The sequence below is a fragment of the Phyllostomus discolor genome, chromosome 9 (assembly GCF_004126475.2).
Source record: "Phyllostomus discolor isolate MPI-MPIP mPhyDis1 chromosome 9, mPhyDis1.pri.v3, whole genome shotgun sequence".
Classification (NCBI taxonomy): Eukaryota; Metazoa; Chordata; class Mammalia; order Chiroptera; family Phyllostomidae; genus Phyllostomus; species Phyllostomus discolor.
This window is the reverse complement of record NC_040911.2, coordinates 25787784-25806251: the sequence shown is the minus strand read 5'-3', so window position 1 is coordinate 25806251 and position 18468 is coordinate 25787784. Positions and strand designations below refer to the sequence as shown.

Below are 18468 nucleotides of genomic sequence, written 5' to 3'. Positions count from 1 at the left end.
CAGCTCATACCTAGGTTGTGGGTTTGAGCCCTGGTCAGGACACATACCTACATTGCTGGTTTCTTCTCTAGTCAGGACACGTATGACAGGCAACTGATCAATGTTTCTCTCATATTGATGTTTTTCTCTCTCTCTCAAATCAATAAACTTATCCTCAAGTGAGGATTAAAAAAAGATCAAAAGCTGTAAGGTACACAAAAATGGCACTACAAGGTAGAATTAAAGGCATCAGAGAGATTAGAACATCGAGACTTTTATTTCTGATGGGGCAGGCTGACTGATCCTGGGTCCTGTCTCACTGCACCATTGAGTGGCTGCTTATTTTCTGTGCCTGAGTACAGTACAAGAGCAGAGTGCAGAATGTGGGCAGAGGGGTGACCAACTAAGAGTGGGGATCATAAGAAAAATATGCATCAGTGTGTTTACTTTCCTGGTTAGTTTCCCAACATATTTCTTCATGGAGCTCATGGATCATATTATTGAAGATGGAAGAAAATCACTAGATGCCTCTAAAGTTGTAGTCCTCTTTTTTCCCCTACATTCCAAATGCCACCCCTTCTTTATGGCTATTTTAATGTTCCTTATATCCTTTTGCTCCCATTCCATCTTTTTGAAAATCATTCTTCACATGGATGTCCGATTTCAAGTACTAGTTACAGCACTCCCTTGTCTTTCTGCTGTCAAGAGGCTGAAAGTCTCCCTGCCATCTATGGGTTAACGCATGGCTTCATGTCACCTATTCTTACCTCATCCATCCTTATTACTCAACATTTCTCAGCAGTAGACTTGCTGGGCTCATTACATCAGGCACCTCCTTTTGCTCCACCCACTTCATCCAAAATTCTATTGGCTCAAGCTTGTTGGCAATATTTCAGAAAGTAGAAAAACTAAGAAGACCTGAAAATACCAGGTAGCTGCCACATTGGCCCTAGTTTCTCTGCCTCTAGACTTCTTTCACCTAAGAGAAACGAAGCTCTGTTGTTTAAGCCTCTGTTATGTTCATTGTTGGTTACTAGCAGCTGAATGCAATTCTTAAGTGACACAAATACATGAAAATAACTAATTTTACCTGTACTCATATTTAGGTATTCACATTCAGGGGCAGGTATTACCCCTCTAATTATTTGGTTTTTGGTTTCTTCGTTTCTTTGTTTGCTTGAAATGTTGCACTGAAAAATCTGAAATTCTAAAACAATCTAATTAAAATGATAAAACCACTCTCTGACCCTTAATTTGGAAGGTGCTACCCACACAAAAACCCCAATATTCATCCCTGGGCTCTCTTTTCTCTTCTCTAGCTGTGTTCTGCCTGCCAAGTCCCTAAAGAGGAAAACTCATATAAATATACAATCATATCTTCTTCCCATTGTGTTGCTTGCTAATGTGGTCTTGGGTGGTTACCAATCCTTTCTGTGAATTTGTAAATATGTAGAGGCACAGCCTGAGTGAAGAAAGGTAGTCCCCAAAATTGTTTTCTTAATTTTTTTCAGACTATGGAAATTTAAGAATTGTGGGTGGAATAATAAGTGAGTAAATGAATCATAAACAGGCAGTGAAATTTTTATATTAAAAAAGAGAGAATAAGGACAGATAAGACACCACAAGAGCATGAGCAGGTGGAAAGATTTGATACGAGGAAGCTCCAAAGTTTCACGTATGTTTACATAATGTAAACTGAGGAATCTTTTAAAAATGTTACATGATTTTTGAAAATACTCTGTCACCTTTGATCCTTACCACTCCCAGTATTCAAAGCAATAGTTATTGGTATATTGGGGACTACTAGTGTTTATATTTAAGAAGTCTATACCTTGAGGGGGAAAAGGCATTGAGCTCAGAATTTGGGGGCAATACTATAAAACTGAAAAAGGACCTTTCCCGTCAAGAGAAGGAAACGATGAGAGCAGAGACATTGTGGCTGCAGAGACAAGAACACAGAATGTGTACCCTGGGGGGAAACCTGGAGAGTTAGAAAAATGCCTGATGAGTCTGTGAGGTATGATGGAAGAAAAGACCCTTGTCTCATTTTCTTGGTAGTTTTTCAGACTATGTCAAAGTAAGAGAATGCTGGAGAGGAGTCGCCATGGTCAGCTCACTGTGACATAAAAGCCAAGGGAAACTTTTCATGACCCAAAAGTGTCATGTGGATGTTGCCTATGTGTATGCAGAGAGAATCCCTGAGCAAAAGGGAGAGACAGAGCAGCAGAGGCCAGTGTCATCTCAGTGGTGCAAGGCTATGAGGGTCATTTGACAGGTGCCCAATAAAGATGTTTTCAAGTAGTACATCCAGGCTGATGTGCAAAAGCCTGTCATGATTGATCCTTGAGGCAAGAAATAATCCTTACACAGCTTTCTCTTAAGTGTGAACTACTTGGGGGGAAGTGACACATTAAGTGCCCAACATTTTATATGAAGACACATATGAGGCTGCCATTCTGAAGGGCTGGGACAATTTTAGAAAAAAGAGAATTTGAGGGGGACCAAGAACATCTAAATAGGCAAAGAGGGTTGGGTCTTGCTCTAAGATGACAGTGGAGTCAGTCCTAAGCCATGGACCTTGTTTATATTAATAAATCCAGAATCAATATTAGAACTGTTTGTTAACATCTCTGTCCACAGATCCTGCTTATACCTTAGTGTCTCCCAATTTTTCCTGTAGCAAAATAAGACCAATGCATTGTACACTCACACGCACATATACACACATTCATTCCCACAGTCACACACATTCTCCCACATAGACATGCACTAAACTTTACAGTCTCTATGGGCTTACTGAATATTAAAGCAAACCTCAATGAAATAGGTATCCTATAATTCAGATGCCAGGTTTATAGGCTTTTCTTAATTGTCTTTCACCAAGATGCTATCATGGATCCATTTGTGATGCTTCTTTGTTCACAGAAAGATCGATGACTTTTTAATGCTAGTATAAAAATGGAGGAGGTGGCAAAAGAAAGAAGAGAGAAAATAGGCTCACAGGTAATCAGATAGTTTTCAAATTAAATACAAGGAAGATCTTAGCCATGTCGGCTGTTCAATAGAGATATTTACCTCTCAAATGGATGAATGTTGTATCACACTCCAAACATTGCTGACATCAGGGATGCTGTAGAAAAAAAGGTCCTTTTAAAGATCCTCAGTCGGTGCCCTGACCAGCATGGTTCATTTGGTTGAGCATTATCACACAAAAGCAAAATTTCACGGGTTCAATTCCCAGTCAAGGCTCATGCCTGGGTTGCAGGCTAGTCCCCAGTTGGGGCACCTGCAAGAAGCAACTGGTCAATGTTTCTTCTCTCACACATCGATATTTCTCTCCCTCTCTTTCTCCCTCCCTTTCCTTCTCTCTAAAAACAAAATCTTTTTAAGAAAGATCCTCAGTTGGATGCAAGAACCTTGGGCAAAACCCAAGAGGGTTTTTGTCTAGCTTCCTGGTTTTACTCTTCTACTTCCCATGTGAAGGACACATCCTGAGGAAAACCTCTGGCACATACCGCTAGCTCTGCAGCCTTTGCAAAATGCATCCTTTCTCTGGACATGCATGTTTCCAGCCACACACACATTGATATTGAGGCTTTCAGAATATCATTGATGTCAGCAAGACAGGTATTTAGGACAACTGCATTTTTAAGGTGTCTCTGGTGACTACGTTTTTCATTAGGGTTTCCAGTTGCACTGGGTATAATTAGTCCTGAGGTTATAATCTTATTCAGAAAAATGAAGCATCAGAGGATGCTACTAAATTAATCTTCTGGCTATGAGGATGTCACTCCAGAGACTGGGATGCAAATATCATGGCTACTATTGTCTTTGTAATGACTCTTAAAAATATGTTAATATATATTGGGTTTCACAATCCCCAGGCAAATAAATATTTAAGTATAACAGTGGGCATTTATCTAAAAGCCATAGGCTCAGTTTCATATATTGTGATTTGAGGAATTATATGTATAATGATTTACCCTTAAATATTTCCCACAATACATTGCTTTAGAGCCTGCTATGCAACCATTAAAATCCTATCCTGATTTCCAGTTAGACATCATAAATTAAACAGACACATTTATCTCTTATTCCCTCTTGAAGCTCCTCTATATTGGGACATCAGAAGAAGCAAAAACCAATAATGAGAGAAAGATAAGAGCCAATTAAAAATGTCAACAAAACTTGAAAAAAATGGAGTATGATAAGCAGGGGGTTACTTTCTCAGCATCTCAGAGAAAGTTGACACCTGAGTGCCTCCAAAAAATAGACAAATATTGGCAAGACAATTTATGACAGAGGCCTGGAAAGGTTTAACATTTAGTGACACTGCCATCTTGGATGATTAAAGTGCCAATTAGGGCTTAAAATTGGAGGACAGGTAGAGAGTCTTTGTGGGAACAACTACAAACCCATGTGTCAGTCCTTACCTTGTGTAGCCTAGGGACTAAATTTGCCAATGTGAGTCAGAAGACTAGAGACTTGTTTCCTGAAGCAATGAGACCATAAAAGCTCTGACCTTAAAAAGGATAGTGTTACCTAAAAGTTGAGGTAAAAATTCTGCATCAAAAACAGATTAATGAAAGGCTGTATAATAAATTAAACAAATTAGTTTGATTCTGGCCTACTCTTCCTTGTCTTCCATCCTGCAGGAAAATCAAGCTTTCACCTTTTAATTCAATATCTGAATGACTCAGGAAATACTCTGTTCTAAATGAAAAAGCTATCATCCCACCTTGGTCAGATAGCTCAGTTGGTTAAGGCACCATCCTAACACACCAAGATTGCAAGTTCAATCCCCAGTCAGGGTACATACAAGAATCAAATGAATACATAAATAAGTGGAGCAAGAAATCTCTCTCTCTCTCTCTCTCTCTCTCTCTCTCACTGCCTCAAATCAATAAATAAGAAAAGAAAAAGATGTCACCACTTGATTAAACCAGAGTGACACCCACCATTTTGCCATTTGACAGCCCCTTCTTATGAACACTAAATAAACACAGCACTATACTAGTTTTTAGTGCCTCACTCTTAATTATAAATAGATCACAGTAATCACCAGATGTTTGTGGAAGGCCTGAAAAATAAGAATGAAAGAAAGATCAAAGCAAAAGATAAAAAAAGACCAGAAGAAACACAGACAATGTAAGAATCAAAAGAAAACTTCTAAAAGTCTAAAATGGCTTTTTCCAGAGAGAAGACTGAAGACACTATTTATGAAATGAACTTTGGCTGAATTGCAAAAGGAACATTCAGCGAAAAAGGAAGGGCTACTGGAAATAAAAAAAATTCAGAGCAGAAATGTAAAAGTTCAACCCAAGGAATAGAAGTTAAAGAAACCTTCGAAAAAGCAGAACAAGAAGACAGAGATAGTGAATAAAAGAGAAAGATAAGAAAACCAGAACATCAGTCCAGGACTATAGCACAAGGGTAAAAGGAATTACAGAAATGGAGAAGAAATAAAACTGAAACAATGTCATTATCAAGAAACGATGCAAGGAAATTTCCAGATCTAAAGGACATGTTTTCAAATTTTTTAAAAGACTCTGCCAAATATGATGCAAAATAAGTGATAACAGACCTTCAGCAAAAAAAAAAAAAAATATATATATATATATATATAATATATATAATTATGGAGTTCTCAAAGGTGGGGGCTAAAGAGCCTTAGTTTCCATAGATAAAAAAGGAAGGAGGTTTGGAAACACATTTTATTCCCAAGGAGGAGATATTTGAAGCTAAAGGAAAATGGAGAAAATTTTTCAAATTCATAAAGAATATAATCTAGCCCTGGCTGGAATAGCTCAGTGGATTGAGCACAGGCTGTGAACCAAAGCATCGCAGGTTTGATTCCCAGTCAGGGCACATGCCTGGGTTGCGGGCTGGGTCCCTGGTGGGGGCTATGTGGGAGGCAACCACACATTGATTCTCTCTCTCTCTTTTTCCCTCCCTCGCCCTCTCTAAAAATAAATAAATAAAATCTTTAAAAAAAGAATATCATCTTCTACTTAGAATTTAATATTCAGCCAAACAATCAAATATGAAGGAAAAATAAAGACACGTTCAGGCATGCTGAATTTCAAAAAATGTATCTCCCACTCGTCCTTTGTCAAAAAGCTACTATAGAATATTTTCTGTCTGAACAAGAAAGATGTAGACCCCAAAATTCCTGGGGCTTCAACAGAGGAGGAGGCAATGAAATTCTCTGAATGATGGGAAGAGGAATCCTAACATTATAGATGCGTCTAGAGTGTGTCCAGTCGAGACTGAAGTAAGGCGAAAGAAGGCTGCAGGGTAGATGTCTCCAAAGGAAAAAAAATGCAGCTGGTGTTTATTATATAACACATCACTATATTTAGAGATGATCTGTTCTATCAGAAAATCCTGAGATGAATGATGAAACTAAACAAAGAAAGACAATTATTAACTTAAGAAAATAGAGAAAGTTTGGCAAGAATTACATTTTAAACATGGTCCATGATTACATAGTCCATTACAATGTTGATAGACTAGTAGCACTTGGTGTGGTTATCGGGTTTCTGTCGTCGTGCCACTTATGTTCAAAAACACTCTCTCTAGTCACTTCGTGGGTGTTGTGCTCTGTCATTACATATCGCCATTATGCCTGTGTGTGTGTGTGTGTGTGTGTGTGTGCACCTCTTGTTCTTCCACCTAAACCAGCAGCTTTTTGGGAAAGGCACAGCACCTTCTGCTTCTCTAGATGCCCACAGCTATGGGCCAATGTCTCAGTAAATTAAAAAAAAAGTAAATTAATTTTAAAAACTGAGCAAACTTTTAAATTGCTAACATCTTGATTACAGCCAACATACAAGGGACTCCATACAATGATGACTACCACAGACAAAATACTTGCAATAATAGTGTGAAATATAATAATTGGTTATTTCTTGGATGCTAAAATTTGCCAGACACTGTTATAAGAGGTTTATATACCTTAATTTACTTAAACATTGAAAAACCCCAAGTTCAATACCATTATAATTTCCACTCTACAGGTGAGAAAATTGAGGCACAGTGAGGTTAATGTGGCAGAATCAAGTGGGACAACACATACGCTCCTCGGTGCCCTCCCTGGCCTTGTGTCTTGATTTTCACCAGCAACACTGTCCAGAATATTCTTATTTATCTCCACGTCTCCCCCTCTGAAATCTATAGTCTAAGGATAAGCCCCGGTCCCACACATTTCCAAGCAGAGCCTCCTGCATGGAGTGAGCACTCCACACTTACCTATGAGCTGAACAAATGAGAAAGGGGCCATGGATGAGGAGCCCTGCTATGTAATCTCCAACATAACACAGACAGACCTTGTCCTGGGAGATCGGGGCAGACGTGGCTCTATATGCCGTTTACTATTAAATAATTCTAAGTAACTGTTCAAATATGCAAATGCTAGTCAAAATGTTTTATGTGATGTAGGTGAAAACATATGTGGGACAATTTTAAATTTTCTTCCAGATATTAAATTCAAAGAATAGTCATAGATATCTTTTTGAGTTAATTTGTAGTGTTGATGGCTTATCTTTTGGAGATTTGAATCAATGTCACTAAAGATGGTTTTAGCTTGTATTTTTATAACAAGTACAACAAATAATGCAGTTTAGGCTAATTTTCAAAAGACAAAGAACATATTGAAAGAAAACAGCTTACTCAAACATTTCATGTAATTTTGTGACTTTTTCACTTTGTCACATATGTAAAGAGTTGGGGAAAGCCAGACTTTTAAAAAGGTGGACCAGATCCTGGTTGTCTTAATTTAAAGCAGAGAAGTGATGCTGTGTACCTGAAAGCTCTGGTTTGTTCTATCCTGATTAAATGGGGTTTCTGGTTTTATTCTGTTTTGTTTGTTTTTTGGTATCAAGCCTTCCCAAGCTTATCGTACAATCAATACATGCTTTTATTTTTGTCTTTACCAAGGTGGGGGACTTTCAAATTATTGTCTGGGTTTCAGTCCCTCCGGTACTAGGCATTTCAGTTTGAAGGGACTTCTGAGTCCTTTGCTGTGTGTGTGTGTTAATTAGAGTTGGTTTCCTGGTCTTCGCTGTCAGTTTCCTCTGCTCCACAATTTGAGAGACAGTGATGCTAAACCAATGCTCAAAGGTCCCAGGAGACCATTTCCAGTTGCATTACTGATTTATTTTCGTCTTGACCAGATGGCTCCAGGTTCCTGTGAATGTACTGGGGTCCTTTTGATTACCCTATTTATCTCTCCCAGTGCTCAATTTAAGGGTCAAATCTCATGTAACACATTAGCCAGAAAGATAAACCATTCAAGCCCACTGCTGTTTGGACACCATACTTCTGGCATATGCTCTGTGCCTCATTACACACCAAAGTTATTAGATTTAATACATGTTTTTATAAACTCCATAACAAAAGCAGGCAAGGTATTTGTTGGTCTGTCTGTCGATCCTTCAAAACACGCAGCCAATGAAAGGGCAGGAGCCGGGAGGCATTCACAGAAGGAGGGCCGGTGTGTCCCTCTGGCTCCCGCACCGAGGCCTCCCTTGTCTTTATGGAGGTGGCCATGAAAAAGACGAGCAGAACATTTTTAATGAAACCAATAAAAATGCAAAGGAAGATTTAATGTTTAAAGAAATAATAAATCAAAACTGACAACTGAAATGCAATATTTCACCATGAGATTGAGGAAATCAATTCATCCAAAGGGCACATTTGGCTTCTGTTAAAAAAAAAATCCCACATACTCACACAATAAAAGCTATCATATCAGATGAGGCTAAATAAGCTCTGGTTAATGGATTTTTGAAACCTTGGGAAACATGCATGAAGCCAGACAATAGAGAGTCTCATGGCATTGGGAAACATGCACACAGACACCCCCACACCCAACATGTACAATCCAGGAATCATAAATTACTATGCTCAGGACCCTGAGTGGGGGTTAAAACTTCAAAAAATTGTCCATTGTTCAAGAGGCTCTGTGGGCTCAGGATGGTCTAATTGTCAGATTATTTATTTTGATTCTTAAGTCATTTCTCTTTAAGACTTCTCATGAAATGAAAAATATAGGTGAATCCTAAAAACAGAAATAGTAATGGCCCCCACCCTTAGGAAGTAAGCAAAGAGAATGAATGCTTTGGGCCCTACTCATCGTGTGTATGTAGTGACCCTGGAGAAAATTACATTTAACAAAAACTATCCCTTCTGCAGAAGGGTTCACAAGTCAGTGAGAAATTGTCACCTGTGCTAGAAATAATAATACAATGTAGCTCATAGCTAGGGCTATAACGGAGGTTGAAACATACCTTAAAAATGGGCCCAGGCATCTTGGAAAGGCTTTAAGAGCAGATGAGATTTGATGTAGACCTTGAAGAATGAGATGGAATACAGCAGGTTGATATCCTTGGGATATCAGAGGAACAGAGATGAGAGTGATCGGTAAAGAATAATCTCCATAGTGCAATTAGATACAGATAGAAGCAAAGTAGTGCAAGGAATACTGGGTGAGGCAAATGTAGGTCTACAATTGTCTGTATGGAACATAATACAATAATGAATAAATAACAATACAAGAATAAACCATGTAAACCTACCTCGGCCACACCCGGTGTTTGAGAAACAGGAAGCAGTGTGAGAGAATAGAGGGTAGAAGGGTCATATTCACAATAGATAACAATGCAGCTAAGAAAAATGGCTGTATACAGGCTGTGTGGCACCATGCCAGGTGGTTATTATGTGTTTTCATATCTAATCCTCTCCACAGTTCCTCAGGCAGGTAGTAACTCCAGTTTATAGCTGAGGAATCTGAGGCACTACAGTGTTGTATCAGTTACCCAATGTCCCCAAGCTTATGAGCAAAAGTGCCCAGATTCCAAACCTCTGTGTGGCTCTGTGACATGGCACATACAGAATGCTGTACTGGCGCCAGGCAGGAATTAAGCTTCATCCACTGCTGACTCGGCTCCTCCTCACTCTCGTGCACTCCCTTTCATTCCTCCCACCTGCAAGGGCCCGTGCACCTTTGCCCAATGCCACTATTGGCATAAAACCTCCCATGACATGTCTGATTCTTTTTCATTAACTCTGATAATTCTAGTTCTATACTTCATCATCTCCTTGGATTATTCTGGTTCACGTGTGTGTTTTACCTTCCGAAAGAAATTTTTATCTAAGGGAAGAAATATGTTTCTTCCTTTTAAAAAATTTTCCACAAAGTTGAGAAGTAAACTCCCCTGTGCTGATCAATTAATTAATTATGATTTTCCTTAAGATCCTACTCAGCTACACCCCAGTGCTTGCCAAATGCTGTATTGGATGCTTCCCTCAACAACCAAGTCCTGGAATGCAGGTTTTCTGTATGTGAGCCTGATTTGGATCTTAGGACACACACAGTTTTACTTAACTCTCACAAGGCGTTGCCTGCTGTGATTCAGAGATATCGGGGAATATGACCAGAGTCACACAATGCCAGTGCGGAGATGGAAGGGTTAAGATTTGAGCAAGAATTAGTCTTTTTCTTCCCAGCCAAGTTTTCCTTCTGTGTGGTCTGATCTTCTTTCGGTATGCATTTTCACTGGTCACTATTCTAGCAGGTTTTTCTTGAGCCTTGCAAACTTGTCTCAATATTTCTATTTGTTTAATTAAAGCAAACATGTGAGCATTTCCTTAAGTGACTTTTAAAGTAAGTGCATAAATAAAAACTGATTTTAGGACAATATAAACTGAACATTCTCAAGGATAGCACTCAGTTCTACCTGAAGTATTTGAAGTGAGGGGAAGATATACATAAATGCTCTAAATACATAATATCTTTTCCTTCATAAAATAATTTTTCCACATTGTAGTATCCTTTTCAAGAATATATGTCTTCTAGCCCTGGCTGGCATAGCTCAGTGGATTGAGCGCGGGCTGCGAACCAAAGTGTCGCAGGTTCGATTCTCAGTCAGGGCACATGCCTGGGTTGCAGTCCATGGCCCCCAGCAACTGCACATTGATGTTTCTCTGTTTTTCTCTTTCTCCCTCCCTTCCCTCTCTAAAAATAATAAAATCTTAAAAAAAAGACTGAGTTTAAAAACAAAGAATATATATCTTCTTTTAATAGCATTTATTGAATATGCCTTAAAGTACATTCTTATAAACAATTTTTGTACTGTAAAGCAATATGTTTGTTCATTGTTTTTGAGGGATTTTTTTCTTTTCTGTTCCTTCCTTCAATTACATGTCAGCTGTCACATACCCTTCTGTCATCAGGCATGTATCTAAGAGTCCACTTCTAGGTCACTGCTTCTAATTCCTGTGGGAAGAGACGCTAGAAAAGCAAGCTTGTTAATGAAATCACAATGCCTGAATGAGGCCCGAGGGGATAAACTGTATAGCTTCAGTACCAGGGATTTGTCACAGCTGTTTTAGGAGCTTAAAGGCCTTTTGCAACATCCTCCTTGTCCATGTCTTTGGTTGAGCTGGCCGAAGCCTGATAACTTGGACAGAGGTGGTAAATATAAATTCTGTGGAGAGAGACTCTCCTGCAAGGTAGGCCTTTGTCTAGAGACCACAACAAAGGGACACACAATTATTTTGATGCTTAAATTCACAATCTAATTTTAGAGGAAATAAAAGACACATAACACATATATTACCTCTGGAGCAGGGAAGCATCAAAAAGATTTTACGTTCAGGTAAGTGTGGGGCCAGTGTTTGAAGAAGCAAAAGGTTCAGTCTGACACACACACTCCTGGATGGGCAGTGTGTGGAGGTAAGAGCGAGGAAGTCACACACAGGGCGGTTAATAACTTAGGTGGGCTTGCTGTCTAACCAGCAGGAGATGCGATGATTTATTTCAGAGTGAGGGAGAGGTTAGATTTCAGCCACTGGATCTTCAATGCACATGGCTCCCTTGTGCTCATGTGTACTCAGAATGTCTTTGGGATTCTTAGCGGTTGCTCCTAATTTAGACCTGTGACTGTCAGCCCTTTCACAGAGCCAGAGCCTTGCTGAAGTCACTTCCTATGAAGCTTTGTGAAAAATGTGGACAGCTTAGGACACACACACACATCTTAGGGAAGGAAAAAAGAAAAAGAGATGAGATAGTAAGTAGATTTTATTTTTCCACAGTTGGCCTTTATTTTTTCAACAACCTTGTATTCCTTTACAATTTCCCCTCAGAACTGCTTTTCCTCTGCTCATTCCCCTTTTCTTCATTATTTTAATGGCTACATCTTTGCTCTGATGTGTCAATGGGAGTGGAAAATCCTGTGAAGCCAGGGCTTAATGAAATGCCAGCTGGAACAGAGGGATAAAGTTTCTTTGGAACAGCTTCAAAGGGAAGCGGGCTGGGCGAGCTCCGGGACAATGGCACCCAGGCCTGAGGACAGGGACAGCGTGGCCAGCTGGCCTAGGCTGGCCCTAACGAGGCGTGAAGGGATGGGGACCCACGTCACTGAGCAGTCGGGGGTGCAGCAGGGGGATTTAAAACACACAAGCACACGTCGACTACATCCTTCTATTTCCCAACAAAGAACATTCTCATGAAATAAGGGGCCAAACGTGATTCCTGCTGGAAGGAGAATGAACTAATAATTTTGCTCAAGGCTTTGGCTTCCCAAATGCTGCCAGTCCCCTCCCCTCTCCACATCTCGTTTTGGAATAAATTTTGCATTTCTTTTTATAGAAGAATTACCACGGAAACCTTAGTTTTGATAGGACTTGAAAGAGATTTATGAACCCTCATTGGTCATTTTTGGTCATGTGGCATTTCTCTTGTCTTCTTTGTGGATAAAGCAGGCGAAGCGACTTGGAAATAGGCTGTCAATCTGGAAGGCTCTAATGCTGTGTCTGGTTGTTGGTTCCATTTAGGCTTCGGCTTTGGAGACCCTTCTGTTTTGAATAATATCAAAATACTCAGCTGCAGTTTGTGCTTACAAGGGGTTATTAGGAAACTTCAAGCAGCCTCAAGCTTCCACCTGGTTCATTTATGTGTAGTAATGCACCTGGGATAAAACCTCATGTATTGTCTTACCACTGGTGTTTTGCATTTGAGGGCATCATATCAATTACGTGGACTTTCTCATTTAATTAAATTAACTTGCGCATTTCTTAAGACTGTGGAGATGGAGAGCTATCTTTATAAAATGTGTCTTCTAAAAGCTGAGATAGTTGAAGTCTAGAATAAGCATAGAGAAGATAATTTTAATTTACTTCCCTTGCTTCTGAGAAGTAACAAAAAAGGGGTTGAGATATGTTTTATATTCCAAACAACAAATGTTTACTGAGAAATCAAGATTGACATGGTCCTCATGGCCTAGACAAAATAAAATATGGACCTTTGTTCAGTCCAGTTCCATAAACAGGTATAAATCACCCACCATTTGTAGCTATTGAACTACCTGCTGAGTAATGCATCCAATAGGAGACTTCCTTATGGGCAAAAGACACAAGGTTCTACATACAAAATTTCATTTTTGCTGGTCAAAAACAGTAGACTAGCAGAAATTTCATATGGCCCAATCTAATTTTAGAATACATTTTTTAAAAGATATATGTATAAGATTATGTAGCTTTTGGCCAAGGCTTCCCAAAGGAGATGCCATTTGAGTTTGATTGGTATAGACAGAGGAAAATATATTCCAGAGGAAATTCCATGCACAAAAGCCTGGAGGAATGAAGTGACATGGTACGTGAGGACAACTACAAAAATACAGTATAATTGATTAAAATCATTTAAGGAGGCAAAGCGTATCTGGGGACAATGCCAGAGAGGTCATTCCGGCAAGGACATGGAGGACTTTCAGTGTCAGGCTTGGGCTTGATTCTGCAGCTTATGGGGAGACAAGGAGCCTTTTAATGACTAAGTGGTCGGGCCAAGTACAGAATGTTGGACACATCGTTCTGGCTCTCCTGTGGGGGAGAGATTTGGGGAGGCAGGTTATTGTCCATTTGCTCTCCCCTTTTCCCTGCCTCACATATCTGTTCTCCAGACTTCTCTGTCCTGCAGGGTGACCACTCTGGCCTGCACTGCCCAAGTCCCCTGCCATTTCACTGATGGTGGGGGCTTGACAATGAAAGGCATTGACAAGAGATTGAGGTCAGTTAGAGGAAGGGACAATTTGTGGTACTTGTTCCCCCAGTTCCTCTCTGCCTCCCCACATGCTTAGTGGCATTTGTACTCTGTGACCACAGCACCTACCAGGTGGCCGTCTTTCTTTGTCACCGGCTTTTACCAGGCCATTCTGGGTGGTCACTGCTTTTGTTCTTGCTAGGTGGGGCTCTTCACCCTGTCCTTTTGGTTTCTTTAGCCCACCCATCATCTAGGAAAATGGTCCTTTATGAAAATCTCTTTAATTAACTCCTTTGAGCTTAGCATCTCCTTTATTTTCAGGCTTTGCTAGGTGGTCAAAGATGGAGACAGAAAGTTTAATTGAGAGAATTTTATGATAGTTCATAAAATTCCAGAGAAAAACTGAGAAAAATTCAGGGATAGAATGTCTCAGATGTATTCTAAAGTAATTTAGGATATAAAAACTAGTGACTGATTAGACTGGGCTCTCTAAGACCAATCGATACTGGGTCAGTTTTTACAGGGACGGGCAGAAAGACTGGGAAAGAGGTTCTAAGGGGCAGAAGTCAGTGCTCCGTGATTCACAGGGCAGTGGCTAGAGGTTCTGAGGTGAGTGCTGATCCTAAAGCAGGAATCATTTGAGTCCAATCTTTTCTACTTCAAAGACTTACAGTGCTCTGAGTATTACAAAGCACTATACTCAGGTAAGGTCTACTATATAATTATAACAATTATTATATTTCATTTGGATATTTTTATACCCAGGTTAACATATTTTGATTTGACAGGAGATGGTATATCTCTCAACTCTTTAGTTTAACTAGAGCCATTGTTTCATTTAATACTTTGTTTCTATTCAAAAGTCTCCTGTTTCTATCTACCCACGCTTGGCACTTATTGCTACCTGCACTTAAGGAGGAGAAAATAACACCAAGTATCCTGTGCTATTTTGTCACTGTTTCTGAAGTAGCTTTGACTTTCAGTGGCCCCTATGGGGTGGATGTTTCCTTTGAATTATGGTAATAAGGCCATTTGCCAGTGCACTTAAGAGGGGACACTGGGCACAGCTTGGTCCAAGATGAGAATCAAACAGATAACCAAGAGGAAAATATTTCTGTATAGCTTTTACCATCTCTTCTTTAACTAGTACACGTGGTTAATAGAACAAGTAGTACTTGGATAATCAATCAAGCACTGAATTGACCTCACTTTTGTTAGTGGCATTACCACTCAGCAACATACAAAAAATAATCAGATGCCTACAAGATCCCTGCTTAAAAAGGCTTTATTTTCTTGGCTTAGCTCTGAGTACTTTTGTAGGAGTCTGTGGTCCACTGCTGTGTGCTGAAGTTCCCCTCTGTCTTTGATCAAGCCTGGGAGGCTCTGCTTAAAGTGAAAAGCACCCAAGAGCAGAGCAGTTTTCTTCAAGCTGCCACTACAACAACAGCTGCTGACCCATAACCCAAGGTGCCATAAACTGTCGTGTCCTGCCAACAACAAAATACCTCGTGGCCCACTTAAAGGTCTTATACCATGTCCAAAGCACTAAAAGCCCATTTCACAACTCTAAAAGCCCACCTGGCTTAATACAACCTTTTCAAACTTCAAGATAAAAATGCCCTGTGCACCCATTCAAAGCAGGGACCCAAAGCGGAACACTTGGCACCACCAGAATTCTTAGCTGCTACATGGTCCTTTGCTTCACCAGATCCAGCCCTTTATTAATCACTATTACCAGACAATGCACAAAGACATTGAGATCCTGAACTTCCTTCACCAGAAGTACAGCAATCCCCACTCCACTGCTACCTTAACTAGTAAGTTCAAAACGCCAGATGACTCATGCTGCTCGTACGCATATTCCCACCACTGTAACTGGCATCATTGTTTGATCATGATGCCATAGAAATTTTTGTTCCCACAATAAAACAAGGTGACCACAGTAAACATGTCAGGAAGACTTAAGTTTCTGCTGTGAAAAAGAAGGCTTGTGTGCATTTCCATTTATTGGGACACCTATTAGTAAACTCTCCTGGTAAAATTGCTGGTGACAAGACATCTCCCATCTCTCAGAGGAGTTAAAGGTTCATTAGAAATCTCTAATCCTCTGCTTGCATCTTGCTGAGATGTATTTTTATAAAGGCATTTTTGTAATTGCTATAATTAAAACTGATTGAATTTCAAAAACAGTTTCCAGCCTTTACTTCTGGGTTAATTTTTACAGAGAGAGGTGCTTGTGACTCTGGTTTCAACATGCTTGAGGGGCTTTCATCCTTCCTTCCTGGGAGACCACCACCTACAGTCCTCAAAGGGCACTACCAACCCGTATTCCCACTGCACCGCTTCTTTTAATTTTGATGGAAATGCATGCCTCCTTACCCAAAAAGTTCCTATTGCACATTTTATTTATATAACTTATTCTACAAAGGGATGCTCAAGTTAGAAGCCTTTTATTTCTTCCTAGATAAAAAGGCAGGTATGAAGATATTTTCTAAGACTGCCATCTTAGTAACCTCAACTATTTTAGGAAGTCCTTAAGAAAGGCTTATTGAGACTGAATTCAGCACATACAACATCTCAGAAGCACTTGAGGATGTATTTGAACATCAAAAATGTAGCCAAAGAGATCATCTTTATGAAATAATAAGCATTGTGTTTTCACTACAGTTGGGAAAAACGGCTTCGGCTGGATGTATGATGTGATGGCTTCAGATACATTTTTCACTTGCACGGTCGCTGCTGAGTGCCTACAGTTGAGCTGGGCCTGGACCACACACACAAGGAAGGCAGATGAACAGTCAGCAGTGTTAAAATGTGGTAAACACACACACTTGAAACATAGGATGCAAATTAGATGTAATTAATTAGAAAGGTTCCCTAAATGCAATAATAACATGATAAAATGATACCTCATGTAACAAAGCTGCATATGTGGACTTTCAGGAACTCTTCAGCAGTTTTACAGCATATACTAACTTAGGCATCTGACAGAAAGTTAAACTCAGCTGTGAAAAGCACACTCATACACACAGTTGTGCAATCCACATTTGGGGAGAGTATTATAAGTTCCCTAGACCACATCTATAAATCTTCCCCCTGCCTGGGGCTCTGTTAAACCCAGATTAAGATATTTCACATTGCTAGGACTCTTCATAGTTCCAAATTCTAGGAGTTTTTGGTTCTTTCATTCAGTATTATTCTTAGCTTACCCTTTTTTTCCCTTCAAAAAGTGTTATTGTTTTCATTTGGTTCAATGCATGGGAGAGGGTTCCAGGGTGGTTAAAAGGATGCCTACTGGTTTCAGAGAGAGGTTTAGTCTAAAGCCAGACACCAGGGGAATGCAGAGGGGTCCCTCAAAGGCCTCTGGGCTCCAAAGGCTGGAGGGTGAGCCTTTTGAAGAGATACTTGCCCAACCCAGCCTGGTATCCAGCCAGGCTGTGGAGGTTAGTCAGATGCCATCCACATTCTTGATGAGTATTACCTCCTCATCCAGGAAGTGGTTCTCCAGGAAGTCATAGAGGTGAGGGTCTGTGCGGGCAGAACCCAGGGCATGCAGGTCCAAACGGGCCTGGTTCAGGTTCTTCTCCAAGGCCAAGGTAGTTTCCATGGAGTCCAGAGTTTTACCCCACTCTTCTTGGGAAGGCGTCAGCACATCTTGAAAGAGAACAAGACCACTGTGCTGGTTTTTTATCTTTAAGAAATGTTCGGTTCCCTTGTACTTCTCCTGGCCAACCACAGAAGAAGTGGCCCACACCCTCCAGAGCCGTGTTGTTCCCATTGAAATAGAAGCCCAGAGAGAGGTAGGTGTAGGAGGCCTGCAAATGCAGGTTGACTGGGCAGTTGACCGCAGCCTCCACATCAGTGAAGAAATTCTGATGAATTAGGGAGCTCATGGTGGTTTGGCAATGAGGGGTTCAAGTCCAAAAGTGGTGTTGGTTGGTCTCAGAGGCTGAGGATGGCTAAGGAAGTTCTGAAGATTTTGATTGATTGATTGATTGATTGATGATATATGCTATCTTTTTAAATAATAGCCATCAGAGAAATTGTCATAGGAAAAATCTTGCATTTGTATGGCATTTTAACATTTATATTAACATACACTCTCCTAGTACATTCTCAGGTAAGTAGGGTAATTAATATTATTTCCATTTTAAATGCAGGAGAGTTAAAGGAAATTCAGTGACTTGCTCAAAGTCACAGAGCAAATTAGTCCCCAAACTGAGTAGATTTGAAGTGTCTTGAGTCCTATCTCGTGCCTAGTTTTGTCCACATTCCATAGTACTCCAATGTTATAAAACAACCCACCAGAAAGTGCAATCAATACTCTAGGTAGAACACAATGTGGTGCACAAAAACTTTCAATTACTTGTGAAGGGTGGAAGACATACAACTGTGATCGAAATCTGCAGGTAATTCAAAGACTGCCATTTAGTTCAGCATCTGTCTCCACA

General features: G+C 40.1%; 1 pseudogene; it reads right to left on the bottom strand.

Moving 5' to 3' along the window:
• Positions 1–17274: 17274 nt before the first annotated feature.
• LOC114506883 lies at positions 17275–17954 on the bottom strand (annotated as a pseudogene).
• Between the last annotated feature and the right edge of the window lie 514 nt (positions 17955–18468).